Below are 22689 nucleotides of genomic sequence, written 5' to 3' on the forward strand. Positions count from 1 at the left end.
GAAGTCCAGACTCAGTTATCTTGAGTTACTAATTTCTTAACCAAAGCCAAGAATGTAGAAAGCTAAATTAAAATCACGAATATCTGGAATACCCCAGATAAAATACATTCAAAGTAGTAAAATCTAACATGGAAAAGTTCATAAGCCAATTGGGCAACATAAATCAAATACAAATAAAAGCATGAGAGTATCTGAAAGTAAAAGAGAAATAAAAAGTAAAAGGAATATTAAACCTGGATCGAGAGTTACTCCTAAAACTAAGAGAAATCCTAAATCCTAATCCTAAGAGAAAGGAGAGAACCTCTCTCTCTAAAAACTACATCTAAAATATAAAAAGTGAATTATGAGAGCCTCTTTATGAATGGATACATTCCCCCACTTTATAGCCTCTAATCTGTGCTTTCTAAGCCGCAAACTGGGTCAAAAACAGTACAGAATTCGCTGGTTTCGAATTTTGCCATGCTGGATTTCCGTCACTGCGATGCGGCCGCATGGATCACGCGGTCGCGTTGCCTAGCGTCAGGGAAACTATAGCATATTATATATCAAATCGAAGCTCCGGACGTTATCTTTCCAACGCAACTAGAACCGCGTCGTTTGGACCTCTGTAGCTAAAGTTATAGCCGTTTGAGTGTAGAGAGGTCAAGCTGGACAGCTTAGCAATTTCTCCAACTTCTTGCATTCCTTCCACTTTTGCATGCTTTCTTCCCATCCTCCAAGCCATTCCTGCCCTATAATCTCTGAAAGCACTTAACACACATATCAAGACATCTAATGGTAATAAGAGAGGATTAATAATAAGCAATTATAAGATCAAAGAAGCATGTTTTCAATCAAAACACATAATTAGGAGGGAAATATAAAACCATGCAAATAGTATGAATAAGTGGGTAAAGAGTTAATAAAAACCACTCAATTGAGTACAAGATAAACCATAAAATAGTGGTTTATCAACCTCCCCACACTTAAACACTAGCATGTCCTCATGCTAAGCTCAAGAGAAGCTATAAAGATGAAGAGGAATGGTATGAAATGCAACCTATGAATGCAACTACATGCAAAAAATGTTCCTACCTACTTGGTTAAAAGTAAACAAATCTTTCAAGAGGAAATATGAACTGGATTTCACTAATTCAAATCATAAAAATGAAGTACAAATAGACTTGCAAGAAGAAAATAGCTCATGAAAGCAGGGAACAAGGAATTGAGCATCGAACCCTCACTGGTAGTGTATACACTCTAATCACTCAAGTGTTTAAGGTTCGATTCTCTCAATTCTCTACTAACCTTGCTTTCTAAGGCTTGCTCTTCATCTAACAATCAACATAAATTTAATACACAAATACACATATCAAGAGGTCTTTTAAGGGTTGTAATGGGGTTAGGGTCAAGGTAGGATTGTATTTGGCCAAGTGGACTAAAATCTGAATCCTTAATTAACTTAAACTTTTCCCACCTAACTTAAACAATCCATGTAGTCATAATACAATATCTAACCATCCATTAACCATTTTTTCCACATATTCATGCATTCTAATTTCAAGTACAACTCATATGTATTGCTTTCACTACTTACTTTGGGGAATTTTGTCCCCTTTTTATTTGCTCTTTTGCTTTTCTTTTTTTCTCCTTTATTTTTCTCTTTTTTTTTGTATATGTATATATTTTTTCTCTCTTTTTTTTTTCTTTTGTTTTTCTCAATGCATATGATTAATTTATTGAATGCATGAACATATTCTCAACATTCTTTCACATTTTCAGAAAATTCTAACATACTCAATTCTCAAACCAAATGTTTCTAAATTCAACTTTCCCACACTTAAATTATAAGCACTCTCACTAGTCTAAGTTAACCAATGATTCAATTTAAGGATATTATTGTTTTCCGCTTAGAGTTAGTGATGAGCTAAAGTAAAGAACAAAGGGGTAAAATAGGCTCAAAATTGGTTTGTAATGGATAATGAAAGGGTTAAGACCATATGGGTATGTAAGCTTAGTGAAACAAAGGCCTCAATCATATAAGTGTATGTATACATCAAACAATGGAAATATAGAATCAAGCAAGACAAAGATCACAATTTTAGAGAGAAAAACACACTAAAACAAAATATTGGTTGAAAAATGCAACCAATTCAAATAGGCTCAAAAATCTCACAGGTTTTGTGTGTTCGAGTTCTAAACCATGTTCCAGTATAATATCTCTTCAAACAAGTGTAACATTAAATTTTATTCAAATTAGTGAAATACTCTTAAAAGGTTTCTTGAAAAAGAAAATATTACTTCAACCAAGTGGTAAAGTATGCATAAAAATCAAACAAACAAATATGCAATCAAACATGCAAATGCAACAACTGACAAGGAAAATAAAACATTGGTGTTTGAGAAGGAAATACTAACCCATGGAGATCGGTATCGACCTCCCCACACTTAAAGATTGCACCGTCCTCGGTGCATGCGAAGATGTGCAAGTGGACGGGTTGCTTCAACTGATGCTCTTCTCATCAAGGAATGTGCATAGGAACTTGTTTGTCTCTCCCATTAAGAAGCTTTTCCTCTCCCTTTGTGGTGGCCATCCTGAAAGAAGAGGGAAAAGAAAAAGTAACCCAAAAAAGATAGAAAATAAATAAATAAAATGTGGGTGTTAATGCCAGATAATAAGGGTCTCAATTACATGGTAGCTACAACATGCAAGTGAGAAAATAATAGAAGTACATGGCAGATCAAGAGTGCAAAAATTTGCAACAATGGGAGGAGAGAGTAGGTAATGAAAGACAATGTAAGTTCGTGGCAATGCAAATGAAGTGCAAGTATTATAAAAGATTGGTATTGGCAGATAATTAATATCATCCCACAGTGTAAAACAAGTTATTAAGCACCAAAGTAATTCAAGAAAAGATGAACAGTTGAATAAGAACTTTTGAACACCAAAATTAATAAATTTAAAAAAAATAAAAATATGCAATGAATGAAAGTATGCAAATAAATTAAATAAAATAGAATGGGAGTGAGAGAAAATAAGAGAGGAAGAAGAAAGAAATAAGAAAAGATAAGAGAATAAAGATTCGGAGAAGAAAAGATAAGAAAATTGGCACTAATCTGGATAGGTTGTGCGACGCTGGCGACGCGGTCGCGTGGGTGACGCGGTCGCGTGGTGCGCAATAAGGTTAGGCGACGCGGACGCGTAGGGCACGCGATCGCGTGACTTGATTTGTGCTAGTGGCGCGAGTGCAGCCTCGCGGTCGCACAACTCTCTGTTCAAAACTTAGTATTGCCAAAATCCTGGGTGACGCGATCGCGTGGGGGACGCGATCGCGTGAGTGGCCATCATGGGGATATGACGCGAACGCTTGGGGCACGCGTTCGCGTGGTGAGGCTTGGGCTTTCAGCACGATTCCAGCCCAACTCCAGCTCAACTTTCGGCCATGCACCCTTTGACGTCGAAATCCAGGTCACGCGGCCGCGTGGGACACTCGATCGCGTGGGAGGCCAGTATTCCCCTGCGACGCGGACGCGTCAGCGATGCGGTCGCGTGGGACGAATTGTGCCACTGGCACGCCTCCGCCTTGCTCCAGCGTGACTCTCTGTTCGTTTTTATTTTCTCTTCTCTCCTTGCGACGCGGACGCGTCGCTAATGCGGTCGCGTCGCGTGCTCACTTTTTTTTTTATAATCTGAAAAATACAGAATGCAGTGTTAATATAAATGTAATGCAAAACTTCAGGTTCAATATAACAAAATAAAATAAAATTCAAAAATAAATAAAACTAAGTAATGAAAAGGGAACGATCATACCATGGTGGGTTGTCTCCCACCTAGCACTTTTAGTTAAAGTCCTTAAGTTGGACATTTGATGAGCTTCCTATTATGGTGGCTTATGCTTGAACTCATCCAGGAATCTCCACCAGTGTTTGTGATTCCAGTAACCTCCAGGGTCCCAAACTAGGCATGTAAAACCCTTGAGCAGCTTCAAAAAGATTCTTAGGCTCCCGGGGTGTTGGATGTCAGAACAGATTCCAGGATCCCAAACCTTGCTTTTACACCCATTTTTGTCGGGATCTGTATTTTTCCAGCTGGGTGATAAGTAATTTGAATTCTCACTGCAGCGACCAAACAGCTTCCTAGACCCATTCAGTTGAGCTTTATACCAACCCTTGCGTTTGAACTTAAAGCTTCCAACCATGATGAACCTTGCAGGACAATTCTTACCACTGGCCATCTTCCTCTTACTCTTAACGTTACAAAGAGCTCTAAGTTGACCATCCGTCTCCAGTAGCCCATATTCAAGTGGAATTAGAAAGCTAAGGGATATGAAATTTACCCACTTGAATGTTGTGAAGGATGATGGCAACTTAGGGGGAGGTATTTTTAATGAAATTGCAAGTTCCACTCCCTTGTGCTCTTCTCTGATAATTACCACCTCTTTGCAAGCTTCTTCAATTTCAACCTCTTCCTCTTGGTAGCTCTTTTCCAGTTCAATCTTTTCTTCATTGCTTTCCAAGGGCATGGGAGATTGTGCTTCTTCTTCTTGAATCTCCATCTCTTGATCAACCTCTTCCAAGTCTTCAACTATGATATGCTTTGGAGGTTGTACACCCTCTTCAGCATCAATTTCAACCGTCTTGGAAGGAGGCTCTATGTCTTGACTTTCCCATGGAGGTTCTACATCTCCTAAGTCTTCAACCAACTCTTCTTCTTGAACAATGACAGCTTTTTCTACTTTTTCTAGTACGAATTCATTCTCTGTCTCTTCCACTGGGGTTTCTGGTATCTCCTTCATGCTACGCTCTTCACTAGACTGTCCACATGGGGCTGTGGTTGATCCTTGTATATTTGAGTGCCTAGAAGCCCATTGAATTAATGCTTGCTCCAGTTGTTGAGTGGTTGCCTGAAATCGATCCACTGTTTCCTTGAAACGATTCTTTGTCTCTTGATGCACTCGGTCATCATAGGTAGGATCATAGTGCTCTTGGATTGATGGATATGGAGATGACAGATATTGAGGTGGTGGTGGGATGGGGAGATCATTCTGTGATTGAAAAGGAAGTGCACTAGAGCTTAAGGGTTGATTGTTAAAGGTATTTGGTGGTCTGATTTGGGCGGCGAGAGCTCGTATAGTAGAGTTTAGATCGGTAAGTGCTCTCTCCATGGAGGTTTGGGGTGGATCTATGTACGGTTCATTTGGTTCATAAGGTGGTTGGTATGGTGGATGTGGGTTAGGGTCATATGGAGGTGAATGGTGGAAAGAGGCTTGTGAGTATGGCGGTCCCAAGTTATGTTGAGGCGGCTCATAGGCATATGATGGTGGTTGTTGATAGTCCATTGGAGGTGGTTGTTGCCATGAGGGTTGATTAAATCCTTGTGGCTCCTCCCATCTTTGATTGTTCCAACCTTGATGCCTGTTCTCATTGTAATTTCTTCTTCCTGCAACATTATTGTAACCAGACTCATAGCCAAAGGGGTGAGAGTTCATAGTAGCAAATAAAAAAATTAAAAACAAAAAGTAAAAATAAATTTAAATTAAAAGGTTATTTAAATTTTGAATTTGAAAATTAAATTTTAAAATTTGAAATTTGAAATTTTGAAATTTGAATTTTGAAATTTGATTTTTGAAATAAGATAAGATAAGATAAAAATTTTAAAAATAAAAATCTCAATTTTTTTTTCGAAAAAAAATTAATAAAAAATATTTTTGAATTTAATGAGGAAAGAGAAAAAACAATAAAGTGACACCAAATTTCAAATTTTTAGATCAAAACGAAGAAAACAACTAAGAACAGCTTGAAGGTCAAGATGAACGCGAAGAACAACTCGAAGATCAAGATGAACACTAAGAACAAATTTTTGAAAAATTTTGTAATAACTAAATAAAAACTAATAACCTCTTAATTTATGAAAAAATAAAAATAAAAACAAAAATAAAAACAAATAAACAAGCAAAAATAAAAAAATATTTACAATAACCAATAATAAGGCACACGTTTGCAATTCCCCGGCAACGGCGCCATTTTGATGTTAGGATTTTTGCCAGTAAAGAATGTCATAAAAATAGTCGCGTTGTAGATATAGTCTCTAAACCGACAGAAATCCCTTCGTACAAACGTTTTGGTTGTCACAAGTAACAAACCCCTTTGAAATTGATAACCGAGTATTCAAACCTCGGGTCGTCTTCTCAAGGAATTGCAGGGAGGTGTTCTAATTATTGGTTATGAGTCTTGTAAATTAGGGGTTTTTAATGTATGAGATAAAAAGTAATAATAGTAAATGGCAGAGGAAATAAAATAATAGCAATAAAAATAAACTCTTGGCAAGGTATTAGAAATTGGAAGTCCAAACTCAGTTATCTTGAGTTACTAATTTCTTAACCAAAGCCAAGAATGTAGAAAGCTAAATTAAAATCACGAATATCTGGAATACCCCAGATAAAATACATTCAAAGTAGTAAAATCTAACATGGAAAAGTTCATAAGCAAATTGGGCAACATAAATCAAATACAAATAAAAGCATGAGAGTATCTGAAAGTAAAAGAGAAATAAAAAGTAAAAGGAATATTAAACCTGGATCGAGAGTTACTCCTAAAACTAAGAGAAATCCTAAATCCTAATCCTAAGAGAGAGGAGAGAACCTCTCTCTCTAAAAACTACATCTAAAATATAAAAAGTGAATTATGAGAGCCTCTTTATGAATGGATGCATTCCTCCACTTTATAGCCTCTAATCTGTGTTTTTTGGGCCGCAAACTGGGTCAAAAACAGTCCAGAATTCGCTGGTTTCGAATTTTGCCATGCTAGATTTCCGTCACTGTGATGCGGCCGCATGGATCACGCGGTCGCGTCGCCTAGCTTCAGGGGAACTATATCATATTATATATCAAATCGAAGCCCCGGACGTTATCTTTCCAACGCAACTGGAACCGCGTCGTTTGGACCTCTATAGCTAAAGTTATAGCTGTTTGAGTGTAGAGAGGTCAGGTTGGACAGCTTAGCAATTTCTCCAACTTCTTGCATTCCTTCCACTTTTGCATGCTTTCTTCCCATCCTCCAAGCCATTCCTGCCCTATAATCTCTGAAAGCACTTAACACACATATCAAGGCATCTAATGGTAATAAGAGAGGATTAATAATAAGCAATTATAAGATCAAAGAAGCATGTTTTCAATCAAAACACATAATTAGGAGGGAAATATAAAACCATGCAAATAGTATGAATAAGTGGGTAAAGAGTTAATAAAAACCACTCAATTGAGTACAACATAAACCATAAAATAGTGGTTTATCAGCGACGCGCACGCTTGGCTTGTCAATTCTTCGCTTCTCACGCGTACGCGTAGCTTGTCAATTTTTACTTTTTGACGCGTACGCATGGATGACGCGTACGCGTGGCCTCTGATTTTGCACTTCTCACACGTATACGTGGGTCACGCGTACACGTGGCTGTCAATTTTTCTAGGCTTCTTTTCGAGCACATTGGGGGTAACGTTGGATCACCAACATTCCCTCCAACGTTGCTTCTTCATTTTTTCCATACAGCGTTGGTTCATTGCCAATGTTTACTCGAACATTGCCACCAACGTTGGCTCTCCAACTCTGCTTTCCTCTGCTTCTCTGCTTCTAATTTGCCTATCATCAAATAAATAGGTGTATCAAAGTAATATACAAGATAATATCTACTATACTAAGTGTGCTAATAATGCTCAAAATCATAACTTCACTTAGTGTGATCTATTTCATCATATTTATCCTGTATATTAACTCAAATTTACCTATGCTTGAGATTTTATTTCATGCAGAGGTTTTTCATGCTTTTGCTCCTTTATCAATAAAATTTGTATAAAAACTAAACCAAAATCTAGTGAAAAAGCATAGAAAAATAGGCTATGATGCCCTGGCATCACATATCAGAAGAAACAACACAACACGCGTCAACTCCATACAATCCAAGCAACCAATATTGGCCGAGCTAGACCCTAGGGCTGACTTTGAAGATCGTCCTATGCCGAATGAAAAATTAACAAAGGTCGCTTTAACTGAAGATCCAATGAAGTTTACTTTTGTCGGAACTTCAATCAGCACTGAAGATAGAGAAAAGCTCGTCTGTTTTTTACGACACAATGCCGACTTTTTTGCTTGAACTTTCGGCGACATGCCGGGAATAGATCCATCTGTCATTACACATAAACTAGCGATTAATCCAGCAGCTCGACTTGTCTCTCAAAAGAAGCGAACCTCGGAGCTGAGAAACGACTTGCATCCATGGCGGAGGCCAAAAAGCTCATCGACGCTAATTTCATCAGAGAAATCACGTTCACAACATGGCTAGCCAATGTTGTTATGGTAAAGAAGAGTAATGGTAAATGGCATATGTGCGTCGACTTTACTGACCTAAACAAGGCCTGTCCTAAAGATGCTTATGCTTTACCTTGCATTGACACTTTGGTTGATAACTCTTGTGGTTATGGTACCTTGAGTTTCATGGATGCATACTCTGGTTATAACCAGATTCTTATGCATCCATCAGACCAAGAGAAAACAGCCTTCATAACCGAGCATGGTAATTACTGATATAATGCCTTTTGGTTTAAAGAATGCAGGTGCAACGTACCAAAGGCTGATAAACAAGGTCTTCGAGCGGCAAATAGGCCGGAATATTGAAGTGTACGTTGACGACATGGTTGCTAAGACAAAAGTCGGCAACTCCCACATCCAGGACATCGCTAAGATTTTTGGACAGATTCGACAATATAACATGAGGCTGAATCCTGAAAAGTGCACCTTTGGTGTTCGGGGAGGAAAATTCCTCAGATTCATTCTGACTAGCTGAGGCATTGAAACAAATCCAGAAAAATGTCAAGCAATACTCGACATGCACAGTCCAACAACAATAAAGGAGGTTCAGCGATTAACAAGGAGATTAGCCGCATTATCTAGATTTTTGCCATGCTTAGCATCTAAATCCTCTAACTTTTTTCAGTGTTTAAAGAAGAATACAAAAAATTTTGAATGGAATGAAAACTGTGAAGCTGCATTCACAAGTTTAAAACAATTTCTTTCAAAACCACCTGTTTTACAAAAACCTAAGCTTGGCGAGCCATTAATATATATATATATATATATATATATATATATATATATATATATATATATTACTGATGTGGCAATTAGTTCTGTTCTTGTAGCAGAAAATGACAAAGCTTAACAGCCAGTTTATTTTGTGAGCAAGTAATTACAAAACGCCGAGCTTCGCTACCCAAGGCTAGAAAGGCTCGCCCTGGCGCTAGTCTTCTCTGCAAGATGGATCCGACCTTATTTCCAGAGCCATACAATCATCGTCAGAACTGGACAACCTCTTCGGCAAATACTTTCCAAACCCAAACTAGCAGAACGACTCATCAAATGGTCTATTGAACTTTCAGAATTTGATATTTAGTACCAACAAAGGGGATCTGTCAAGTCCCAATACTTGGTTGATTTTGTTGCTGAACTCACAGAACGATACTCGGAGGCAGAAAGCCAAGAATGGATCCTGTTTGTTGACGGAGCTTCAAACCCTCAAGGGTCTAGAGCAGGCATACTACTAGAAAGTCCGGACGGAATAATTCTGGAACATTCTCTTCAATTCTCCTTCAAGGCAAGTAATAACCAGGCCGAATACGAAGCCCTCATTGCTAGGCTCAGGGTAGCCATCGATTTGCACATTGCTAGCTTAAAAGTCTACTGTGATTCATTGTTAATTGTTCAACAAGTAAATCAAAGTTTTCAAACAAAAGATCAGATTCTGTTAAAATATCTAGATGTTGTTCAACAACTGGTAAACAGTTTTCTAAAAATTGAAATTAATCATATCCCTAGAGACCAAAATAACAGAGCAGATATTTTATCAAAGTTAGCAACCACACAGGCACACACTACAACACTTTTATAGTCAACTTTAGATAAGTCGAGTATCCATATAGTTAACATTTTAAACATTCTAAATGAAAAAAGTTGGCAACAACCTTATATGCAATACCTCCGAGATGGTTCCATCCTGGAGGAAGTCCAAGATCAGAAAACATTCAGAAGACAGGCCTCTTTCTTTACATTGTTGAATAATGTTCTGTATAGGCGAGGTTATTCTCGACCTCTTTTGAAATGTTTAGACAGGTCGGAGGCCGATCTTGTATTAGCCGAAGCTCATGAGGGAATTTGTGGAATGCATTCTGGGGCAAGAAGCCTGGCACAGAAAATACTCCGAGCTGGTTTTTACTGGTCGACGTTATGGGAAGACAGCAGACAAAAGGTCAGAACTTATGACAACTGTCAGAAACATGCCCCGATCATCAACATACCGGCTGAACACTTTCACCATTCAGTGGTAAGCTGGCCATTCAACCAGTGGGGAATCGATATTCTCGGGCCTTTCCCCACTGCCCTCGAGACAGGTGAAATATTTCGTAGCTGCAATTGATTATTTTTCTAAATGGATCGATGAGCAGCCTTTGGCGAAAATCACATCATCCCAAATGATAGCCTTTGTTTGAAAAAATATCATATGTAGATTTCGTATACCTCGTCACATTGTAACTGACAATGGTCAACAGTTTACCGACCATAATTTCAAAGAATTTTTACAGAATTTAAAGAAAAAGCAGCACTTTTCATCTGTGGAGCATCCACAATCCAACGAATTAGCAGAGGCTGCTAATAAGGTCCTCCTACAAGCCTTGAGGAAAAAGCTCGACAATGCCAAGGGACTATGGGCCGAACTTGTTCCGGAAGTACTTTGGTCATACAATACTACGCACATTCAACCACTAAGGAAACCCCATTTCGCCTGGTATATGGATCTGAAGCAATGATCTCAATTGAGATTTCACAACACTCAATGCAAGCGCAAGCCGAGCACCATGATCAAGCTCGGCGAGCAGAACTTGACCTAATCGAAGAGGTGCGAAACACAGCAGCCATTCGCCACTAAGCTTTACAACAACAGGTTGGCCGACGACATGGTAGGAGGGTACACCCGAGATTATTTAACATCGGCGACTTAGTACTAAGGAAAACTGAAGAGGCTCGATGACCTTCCTCCCACGGGAAACTTGCAGCAGCTTGTGATGGTCGTTACCGGGTACATGAAGTTCTCGGACGAGGAGCTTATAAACTAGAACAGTTGGATGGCACCAAAATTCCCAATACATGGAATGTCAATTCTTTAAAGCAATATTACAGTTAGCAACAAGTAGCATGCTAGTACTCTTTTTCCCTACCTTGAGATTTTTTCCCAAAAGGGTTTTGCTCAAGGAGGTTTTAATGAGGCTAGCTTACCTGGAGTCAATTGTAAAGGTACTGCTTTGAATAAATTTTATTCATCTTATTATAAAAATCTTCTTATGATAGATACTCTGGCAATATATTCTTATCAGACTACAAGTCAAATCAGTTTAAAATGATCAAACCACAGTATCATCCTTAAAAACAACTTTTCATCAGACCAAAAGTCGCATTTTTTCAACACGGATGCACAACAATATGCTAAGCAAAGCTTAAGCAATAAAATGCAGTTATCATGCCCTTTTAAGGGTATCCGACAAGTAATTAGGAACAATCAAAACCTAATTAAACAGATATAGCAGAACCAGTAAATTCAAAGAAGAAAACAGTTAGGATTCATAGTTCCTACAGAGCGTTTATACGCTAATTCCAAAACAAAGCATAGAGTCTGCTAGGACAAAGCCAAAATAAGCATTTGGTGTACATTCAAAAAATGACAAACATAACGTTAATCAACCAAATTGTCGTCCCCCTCTTCAGCAGCCTCTTCATCATCCACAAACTGACCATCTCAAATTACCTTACTTGGATCCATAGAGGAAAATTTCCCATCAGGCACAAGAAACTTGGCCTGAGTAACAGCTCGCTCAAACCCCTCAGCAAAGGCATCAAGAATATCCCCTTCTTTGCTACTTTCCATATCTTTCATCTTCAATGTCAACTCCATAACTTAGTTGTTTACATTTTCTAGGTCATTTTCTTTCTTTTTCAGCAACTCAACATCCTTTTCACGACTTTCATTCTCCACTTTCAACTCCTCTTCAGCATCGGATAACTTCTTCTTCAATTTAGTCAGCACTGTTTCCTTCAAGCCCAACTGTTTCTTTAGAACAGCACTCTCTGAAGTATCAAGTACAGCCTTCCTGTGCTTCTTTTCTTGGCTACGGCCGATACTGGCCAATCGGAATCCCAGCACCTACAATTATAAGATTATCATTAGAATAACTATAATCTTTCAAGTAAAGCAAGAAAATCGTATTAACCTCACCTGAAGAAATTGATCAATCCATATATCCCCAACCTCGTCTAACAGACTGGACGACTTCATCTGCAACAACATTAAAAGGAACCCTCCGATCCCAAACCAATGATCCGTCCCCGACTCCCCGTCATTTTCAAAGATATGCAATTTCTCTTGTTTCATAGTAAAGCTCGACAAATCTTCGAGCTGCACCACTCCATCCTTGTCCTGTTCATCGTCGAGGATAACCATGTCCGACTTTCTCTTTTTAAACACAATCCCTTTTTTCTTGGGTGGGGGCTGGTTGACCTCGGCTCCACCATCCATCTTCTCCGGGTTTGAAGAGGAACCTTCAAAGTTTTTTGATTTAAACCGGGCTCTTAAGGTTAAGGCAAACACTTCAGGAAATTTTCCAGGTGTATCACAAAAGCAATAGTATCAATAACCAAATATCCAAATATAAACAAACATGAATAAATTCTTATTTTCTCACCGAAATATTTCATTACAGATGACCTATCTTCCTCCCATGGAAGCAACTCAGACACAGATATCAAACCACCCTTGTCTACCATTTCAATTAGAAACGATATTATACATTCATTTCGACTTGTTATAAGTTCAGGACCTAATATATGTTGCAGTTGGCAACACCAATACATCGGAAATTTCTCTCCCAAATGTTCATCTAGATAAAATGGAAACTCATCATCTACTGACTTCACTTTCAAAAACATTTCTTTAAAATCCTTGAAAGAGTATTTATACAATTTAAACACAGAAAAGTCAGGAGTACTATTCAGGTTGACCCACAATCCCTTCCACACCCCTTTGGCTTGAAACAGCGAAAAGAAAAGCTCCAGGTCTGGTTCAATTTCAAGGAATTGCATCAGAACCTAGAAATATTTTATAAATGCCCAGCCATTGGGGTGGACTTGGGAGGGTGCGCAGTTCATCTGTTTAAGAACATCGCATTCAAAATTGGTAAATGGAAGTTTAACACGTAATTCTTCCATTACACAACTGTACATAAAAAGCTTTCAAAATCCCTCTTCCTATGAAAAATGCGATCAGACCGGTTGCAATGTAAGACCCGGTTAATTAATGGCTAATTAACCCATAAATGAGAATTTATTCTAGAAAGGCAAAAATATTATTTTTATGGCTTAATATGATAGAGGAAATTGAGACGAGAATTTCGGTACCAATTTTATAGAAATCGGACCAAGATTGGACCGAACGGGCCAAACCGGGCCAACCAGACCCAAAGTGGGCCCTTGGCCCAACTAAACTAAACCAAAACCCTAGTTTTCAGCACTCTCTCTCCTCATTTGAGACACTAAACACGCTGAAATGGAGGCCATGGAGGGAAGAACACTCTCTCAAGTTCTATCTCTCACTTGATCTTCAAACCACCATAACTTTTGATCTAGAGCTCCGATTGCCGCTCCGTTTGCGGCCACGCGTTCACCGCGGAGAGCTCTACAAAACCCATACAATCAATCTTGAGGTAAGCCACGTTTTACTGTTCGAAATTCCAGCCCTTGATTTCGAGTTTCATGAGCAAAAATGTTGAGATTTTGGGTTCTTTGATGTTATAGGACCCAACTCTCTTGAAGGAGAAGGTTAATCTTGTCTCCTTGGACCTTGGGTGTGGTAAGATTCTCAACCCTAGTATAATTTGTTGTTCTATGATGTTTGGGTATTGAGATGTTGTGTATGGGTATGATGATTGTGGCTTAGGTTGTGTATATGTGAATATTGGAGCTTGATTGGTGATTTTGGAAAGCTTGGAAGAGGGTTTTGTGTGATAAAATCTGTTCTTGGAGGTGTTGATACCTTGAGAGCTTGTGGACAAGTGGTTTGGAAGTGCTCCGGTTGAGCTTGGGGAATCGGCTAAGGTATGGTTTTAGTTTCCCGTATCTAATATGTAATGTGGTAGGAAATACTTAGGCTAGAGGCCCTAAGATAGGCATTGAATTTTTGGTGTTGTTGAATGGTTGAAATATATGATGTGTTCATATAGGTGATTATGAATATTGATGCCTTGATTGTGTGAAATATGAGAAATGCATGTTGTGATATATGCTTGATGGATGATTGAGGTTGAATTGATGGGTGGTACCATGTTGATGGTGAGTATGATGTTGATTATGTATAATGATGGTTAATTGGAAATGGTATTATTGGAAATTGGGATGGGGAAGGATGTATGACATGATATTGTGTTTGTCCTTTAGCCATTTGATTGAGAAGTGTTAAAATGGTTGGATGTGGTTTTGGAAACCTTGGTAAAGTGTCAATGTGTGAGTTGAGGATGGCTTGTTGTTGATTTTGGTACATTTTGAATGATTTCAAAGAGAAGGATTGAAATTGGCATGTTTGATTGATTTTGAAAAGAGTTGAAAGTGGCTTGTTTTGAAAATGGCACCTTGTGGTTTTGTATAAAAACATGGTTTTTGGGCATACTTTGACGGGACATAACTTGGACTACGGATCTTTGATTTGTGCCAAATCTGTTTAGAAATGAAATTGGATCCGGGATGTCCATGCCGTTCGAAGAACGAGTGAAAAACGATTTAAAATGAGGAAGTTATGTCCGTCGGAAGATTGGGGTTTGAATCTGTAAATTCTGCAGCTTTTAATTTAGAAAATTTTTAGCAGAATGACCCCTCGCGCGTAGGCGCACTTGGTGCGTATGCGCCGTTCTTCGAGAAAGCGCCATCCACGCGTGCGCGTACGCGTGGACCTGTTTTCATCCCAAAGTTGATTTTTGAGTTTTAAAAGCCAAATTTCATACTTCTAAGCCTCCGATCTCACCACTTATGTCTTAAATCATTATGATATGCCTAGCATGAGAAAAAGGGCTAGTGAATGTGGTAACTTGCGAGTGAAGCAAGGGAAAAATGAATGATCATTGAGGATCAAAGATGATTATGTGAGATGCGGATAATGGCGGTGGAAGTGCTTGTTGTGCCATGGGCCGAAGGGCCGTAATTGTTAATGAATTGGCTGGTTATGGATTTAACCGTGAGCCGGATGGCTAGATTATTGCCGTGTTACGGCGGAGCCATGTTTATGGCCAAGTATAAATGCATATATGATGTTGATTGAATTGTGAAGGTTTGCACTTCCACCATTGGAGATGACGGTTTCCCTGGGTAGTAGCAATGGCTAGCCACCATGTGCTCCAGGTTGAGACTCGAAGCTCTGTTAACCCAATGTCGTAAGTGTGGCCGGGCACTGTGAAAGGCCCGGATGAGCTCGCCCCCATAAATATTCACCAGTGATGGTGATGGATAAATATTCACCAGTGAGGGTGATGGATATGGATCATGATTATGATCAAGTTTATGATGAGTATAACTCGAGTTGGGGATGCACGACAGAGGGACAGTCCAATGGCTAGCTACCAGGACTTGTCGGGTTGGCTCTATAACCGACAGATGATATCATCAGCCACTAGGGACAGGCATGCATCATAAGCATACTACATGAATTGTTTGAGATTGCCTATTTGACTGCATATTACTTGCTAATTGCCTAAATGCGTTATTTGTTCCTATTTGTAAATCTCTTGTCTGATATAACTGTGTTTGCTATATTATACTCCTGCTGGTTGTTGGGAGGTCTGAAGGAAGTAGAAAGGGAAGTATTAGTTAGACTGAAGGATCTTTAGTTAGTTGCCGCTTACGGTTTAGCTTGTTTATAAGCTTTGATATTTCCTGGAGGAAGTTCTAGGATTGCCTTCGACTTTCCTCTATTATTATGTATTATATATGTGGAAGTTGTTACCGTACTGGGGACCTCTGGTTCTCACCCATGCGGATTTTGTGGTTTTCAGATGCAGGACGCGAGGCTTCTCGTTGAGGCATGCTGGGGACTTCGGGATTAGCGAAGATTCTTGTTCTCGGGACTCTATCTTGATTTATATATCTTGTTTAGATACTTTTATCTCCATTAAATAATACAAACTGTGATGACTCCTTCTAGAGGGGATTTTGGAGATTAGGTTTTCGGTATTTATGTCCCTTTGGGTTTTCCTTGGGGTTTTCCTTATTTTATTATATGTATATATTGCTATGCTCGAACCGGTTACCTTCGCAGCCGGATTTTGAGTCTTGATATTCCTGTTTTTGATACTCTTTATATATATGATCTTGCGTTAGCTTATCCTTTGCTCGTTGTGTTAGTGATCGGAGTGTTGCGCTTTCGAGTTGCGGTTTTTGTTTATCCCTTTTTTCTACAAGGCTCCTAGTTATAATCAATCATTCATACTACTATACGTACTAAATTTTTGTTTTAGAGGTCGTAATACCTTGCCATCTCTGAATTATGACTTAAGCATAAGTCTCTGTATGGTAGGGTGTTACATTATGGTATCAGAGCAGTTCGTTCCTGTAGAGCCTGAGGAATGGACTGACTATGCTTCTGTGCATTCTCTGTATGTGTGTTATGTGCTGTTAGTATATCTACTTGATATAGTTAGCATAAACGTTCATGAGCATGCATTTGGGACTTTGAAGCACTAAACTTCCGATATTGAGACTGATCAACTTAATATCGATTGTTTGGTGTGTATAGGAACCAGATGGCGCCTCGTGGACGCGGTAGAGGCCGTGGGAGAGGTCATACGAATACTCGTGCGCCGGTGAATAACCCTAATGACCTGGTAAACTTTATGACTGCATTGGAGAACATGGTTGCTGCTATGCAAGCCACTGTTGAGGCTCTTGGTCAACAGATGAACAACCATGGTAATGACGGAGGTAGAGTTCAGGGCCCGATGACACTGGCAAACTTTTTGAAGGTTAATCCCCCTAAGTTCAAGGGAACCACTAGTCCGACTGAAGCCGATACATGGTTTCAAGCCATGGAACGAGCACTGCAAGCGCAGGTGGTACCTGAAGGGCAGCGTGTGGAGTTCGCTACCTATTTGCTCATTGGCGAAGCATCGCATTGGTGGCAAGGAATCCGACGCCTCCTATAGCAGGGTGATGATTATATCACCTGGGACATCTTCCAAGAGGAGTTCTATAAGAAGTACTTTCCGACTTCAGCTAGGACGGCCAAGGAGCTTGATTTGTTGCAGCTGAAGCAGGGTACTATGTCCGTATCTGAGTATACTGACAAGTTTGAGGAGTTGTTCAGATTCTCACGTATGTGTCAAGGGACTCCGGTGGAATATGAGGAATGGAAGTGTGTTAAGTACGAGGGAGGACTCCGGAGTGATATTTTCGGTTCGGTGGGGCCAATGGAGATTAGGACTTTCTCCGAATTGGTGAACAAGTGTAGGGTTGCTGAAGAGTGTGTGAAGAGGGCAGCCGCTGAGAAAGGAAGTCACAAAGGATCATTTCCACAGAACCGAGGGAAGAGCTTTGCACCTAGAGGTCTGTCTTTCAAGAGGGGAGGTTCTTTTAGGAGGCCCAACAACAACTACTCCCAAGGGAAAAGGTTTGGGAAGCAGCCTCAGAATGATCAAGCTTGTACTAGGTGTTGGAGTCACCATCCGGGAGTACCATGCAAGGCTGGATGGGGTTTGTGCTACAATTGTGGAAAGGCGGGGCATAAAGCCGCAAGTTGTCCAGAGAAGCAAAAGTAAGGTGCTGGGAAAGCACAACAGACTGGTCGGGTGTTCACCACCTCAGCTGTGGGTGCAGAGGGATCCGAGACACTCATTCGAGGTAACTGTGAAATGGCTGGTCAAACTTTAAATGCTTTATTTGATTCGGGAGCATCGCATTCATTCATTGCATTTGAGAAAGCCCATGAGTTAGGGTTGAAGATCGTAACCTTAGGTTATGACTTAAAAGTGTATAATGCTACCCATGAGGCCATGGTAACTAGGCTAGGATGCCCGAAAGTTTCGTTTAGGTTCAAGCAGCGTGATTTTGTCCATAATTTAATCTGCTTACCGATGATCGATCTTGATCTTATCTTGGGATTGGACTGGTTATCTGAGAACCATGTCCTGCTTGATTGTTCTACAAAGTCGGAGTACTTTATGCCGGAGGATACAGAAGGGCCGGTCGTGGTGAATAATTATTACTTGAATTCGATGATGGTGAACTGTTCTGGAATCGAATGTCAGGGTATCCTGTTGTTAACCGCTGGTGTTTCGGGTGATGATCAAAAGTTGGATCAGATTCCGGTAGTGTGTGAGTTTCCGGAAGTGTTTCCCGATGATATTGAGGAATTTCCACCTAACCGAGAGGTCGAGTTTGCTATTGAGTTGGTGCCTGGGGCGGGATCAATCTCAAGTGCTCCTTATAGGATGTCACCGTTAGAGATGGCCGAGCTAAAGTCTCAGTTAGAGAAATTGTTGGGTAAGAACTTTATCCGACTAAGTGTTTCCCCGTGGGGTGCTCCAGTGTTACTGCTAAAGAAGAAAGATGGAAGTATGCGGCTCTGTGTGGATTACAGGCAGCTGAACAAGGTCACCATAAAGAATAAGTACCCATTGCCGAGGATTGATGATCTCATGGATCAGTTACAAGGAGCTGGGGTTTTCTCTAAGATCGATTTGCGATCCAGTTATCACCAGATAAGGGTGAGGGGTGAGGATATCCCTAAGACCGCTTTCAGGACTCGTTATGGTCATTACGAGTATACTGTGATGTCTTTTGGGTTGACGAACGCTCTTGCAGTGTTTATAGATTACATGAATAGAGTATTCCGTCCGTTTCTGGATAAATTCGTTGTTGTCTTCATTGACGACATACTGATTTACTCCAAGACTGAAGAAGAGCATGCGGAACACTTGCGGACCGTGTTGCAGATTTTAAAGGAGAAGAAACTCTATGCGAAACTATCTAAGTGTGAGTTCTGGAAGAGTGAGGTGAAGTTTTTGGGTCACGTGGTGAGTAAGAAGGGAATAGCCGTAGATCCAACCAAGGTAAAAGCTGTGATGGATTGGAAGCAACCAACCACAGTAACTGAGATAAGGAGTTTTCTGGGTTTAGCTGGCTATTACCGAAGGTTCATCAAAGGCTTTTCGCAATTAGCTTTGCCGTTGACAAAGTTAACTCGCAAAGACACTCCGTTTGTTTGGACTCCTGAGTGCGAGGAGAGCTTTCAGACATTGAAGAAAAAGTTGACCACTGCACCTGTGTTAGTGTTACCTGAGCCGAACGAGCCTTTTGAGGTGTACTGTGATGCATCGTTAAAGGGCCTAGGGTGCGTGCTGATGCAGCATCATAATGTGGTGGCGTATGCCTCACGACAGTTGAGACTTCACGAAGTTAGTTATCCTACGCACGATTTGGAACTCGCTGCGGTTGTGTTTGCCTTGAAGGTGTGGAGGCATTATCTCTATGGGGTTAAGTTCCAAGTCTTCTCCGATCACAAGAGCTTGAAATACCTCTTTGATCAGAAAGAGCTTAATATGAGGCAAAGGAGGTGGATGGAATTGTTGAAAGACTATGACTTTGAGTTAAATTACCATCCTGGAAAGGCGAATATAGTGGCGGATGCGTTAAGTCGGAAGTCGTTATATACGTCTTGGATGATGCTTCAAGAGGAGAAGTTGCTCAAGGGATTCGAGAGTCTAAAAATTGGTGCTCGAGAAGTATTTGGAACCTTGTGTTTGAGCCGATTAAAAATCTCGAGTGACTTTAAGTCAGGCTCATGAAAATAATGAAGCATTATGGAAGGTGTTACCGGCTATCGAGCAAGGAAAACAGTGGAGAGTGTCGGAAGAAAAAGATGGGTTATGGAGATTCAAGGGTAGGATCATTGTGCCGGATGTTGGTACTTTGAGACAAGATATCTTAAGGGAGGCACACAAAAGTGGATTCTCCATTCACCCGGGAAGTACTAAGATGTACCATGATTTAAAGGTGATGTTTTGGTGGCCGGGTATGAAGAATGATGTGGCGGAATATGTTTCAAAGTGCTTAACTTGTCAAAAGGTAAAGATTGAACATCAAAGACCTTCCGGGATGTTGCAACCTTTAGAGGTTCCGCAATGGAAGTGGGAAAGTATTGCAATGGACTTTGTGTCGGGATTGCCAAGGACTAGGACTGGTTTTGATGCTATCTGGGTGATTGTGGATCGACTGACGAAGTCAGCTCACTTTTTGCCCATTCGGATGACTTACACCCTTGAGGAGCTAGCTCGGTTATACATAAAGGAGATTGTGAGACTCCATGGTGTACCTGCTACTATAATCTCTGATAGAGATCCTCGTTTCACTTCGAGGTTCTGGGGTGCATTTCAGAAAGCTTTTGGAACCCGATTAAGCTTGAGTACAGCTTACCATCCTCAAACAGATGGTCAATCTGAGAGGACGATCCAAACACTAGAGGATATGTTGAGAGCTTGTGTTTTGGACCAACCGACGAGTTGGGATCGGTATATGCCGTTAGTGGAGTTTGCATACAATAATAGTTACCATGCGAGCATCGGAATGGCTCCGTATGAGGCATTGTATGGGAGGAAATGTCAATCTCCACTATGTTGGTATGAAGCTGGAGAGAAAGGCTTGTTGGGGCCAGAAATGATAGCTGAAACCACTGAACAAGTCAAGAAAATCCGAGACAGGATGCTTACGGCGCAGAGTCGCCAAAAGAGTTACGCCGATCAGAGGCGGAAGCCCTTGGAATTTGAGGAAGGAGATCATGTTTTCCTGAAGGTTACTCCGACCACAGGAGTAGGTAGAGCGATTAAAGCAAAGAAGTTGAATCCTCGATACATTGGTCCATTTCAGATCCTGGAGAGGATTGGGCCGGTGGCGTATCGGGTGGCTCTACCACCTCATCTTTCGAACCTGCACGATGTGTTTCACGTGTCACAGCTTCGGAAGTACACTCCTGATGCTAGCCATGTGTTAGAAACTGAATCAGTTCAGTTAAGAGAAGATTTGACGCTTCCAGTGGCTCCAGTTAGAATTGACGATACTAGTATCAAACGATTGCGTGGAAAAGAGGTTTCATTAGTCAAAGTGGCTTGGAGTCGAGGCGGTGTTGAAGAACACACTTGGGAACTTGAGTCAGAGATACGAACGGATTACCCGCACTTATTCTCAGGTAATTGAATTTGAATTTTGTGGGCAAAATTCCCAATTAGGTGGGTAGAATGTAAGACCCGGTTAATTAATGGCTAATTAACCCATAAATGAGAATTTATTCTAGAAAGCCAAAAATATTATTTTTATGGCTTAATATGATAGAGGAAATTGAGACGAGAATTTCGGTACCAATTTTATAGAAATCGGACCAAGATTGGACCGAACGGGCCAAACCGGGCCAACCAGACCCAAAGTGGGCCCTTGGCCCAACTAAACTAAACCAAAATCCTAGTTTTCAGCACTCTCTCTCCTCATTTGAGACACTAAACACGCTGAAATGGAGGCCATGGAGGGAAGAACACTCTCTCAAGTTCTATCTCTCACTTGATCTTCAAACCACCATAACTTTTGATCTAGAGCTCCGATTGCCGCTCCGTTTGCGGCCACGCGTTCACCGCGGAGAGCTCTACAAAACCCATACAATCAATCTTGAGGTAAGCCACGTTTTACTGTTCGAAATTCTAGCCCTTGATTTCGAGTTTCATGAGCAAAAATGTTGAGATTTTGGGTTCTTTGATGTTATAGGACCCAACTCTCTTGAAGGAGAAGGTTAATCTTGTCTCCTTGGACCTTGGGTGTGGTAAGATTCTCAACCCTAGTATAATTTGTTGTTCTATGATGTTTGGGTATTGAGATGTTGTGTATGGGTATGATGATTGTGGCTTAGGTTGTGTATATGTGAATATTGGAGCTTGATTGGTGATTTTGGAAAGCTTGGAAGAGGGTTTTGTGTGATAAAATCTGTTCTTGGAGGTGTTGATACCTTGAGAGCTTGTGGACAAGTGGTTTGGAAGTGCTCCGGTTGAGCTTGGGGAATCGGCTAAGGTATGGTTTTAGTTTCCCGTATCTAATATGTAATGTGGTAGGAAATACTTAGGCTAGAGGCCCTAAGATAGGCATTGAATTTTTGGTGTTGTTGAATGGTTGAAATATATGATGTGTTCATATAGGTGATTATGAATATTGATGCCTTGATTGTGTGAAATATGAGAAATGCATGTTGTGATATATGCTTGATGGATGATTGAGGTTGAATTGATGGGTGGTACCATGTTGATGGTGAGTATGATGTTGATTATGTATAATGATGGTTAATTGGAAATGGTATTATTGGAAATTGGGATGGGGAAGGATGTATGACATGATATTGTGTTTGTCCTTTAGCCATTTGATTGAGAAGTGTTAAAATGGTTGGATGTGGTTTTGGAAACCTTGGTAAAGTGTCAATGTGTGAGTTGAGGATGGCTTGTTGTTGATTTTGGTACATTTTGAATGATTTCAAAGAGAAGGATTGAAATTGGCATGTTTGATTGATTTTGAAAAGAGTTGAAAGTGGCTTGTTTTGAAAATGGCACC

The sequence above is a fragment of the Arachis ipaensis genome, chromosome B1 (genome assembly GCF_059453495.1).
Source record: "Arachis ipaensis isolate K30076 ecotype BB chromosome B1, ASM5945349v1, whole genome shotgun sequence".
Taxonomy (NCBI): domain Eukaryota; kingdom Viridiplantae; phylum Streptophyta; class Magnoliopsida; order Fabales; family Fabaceae; genus Arachis; species Arachis ipaensis.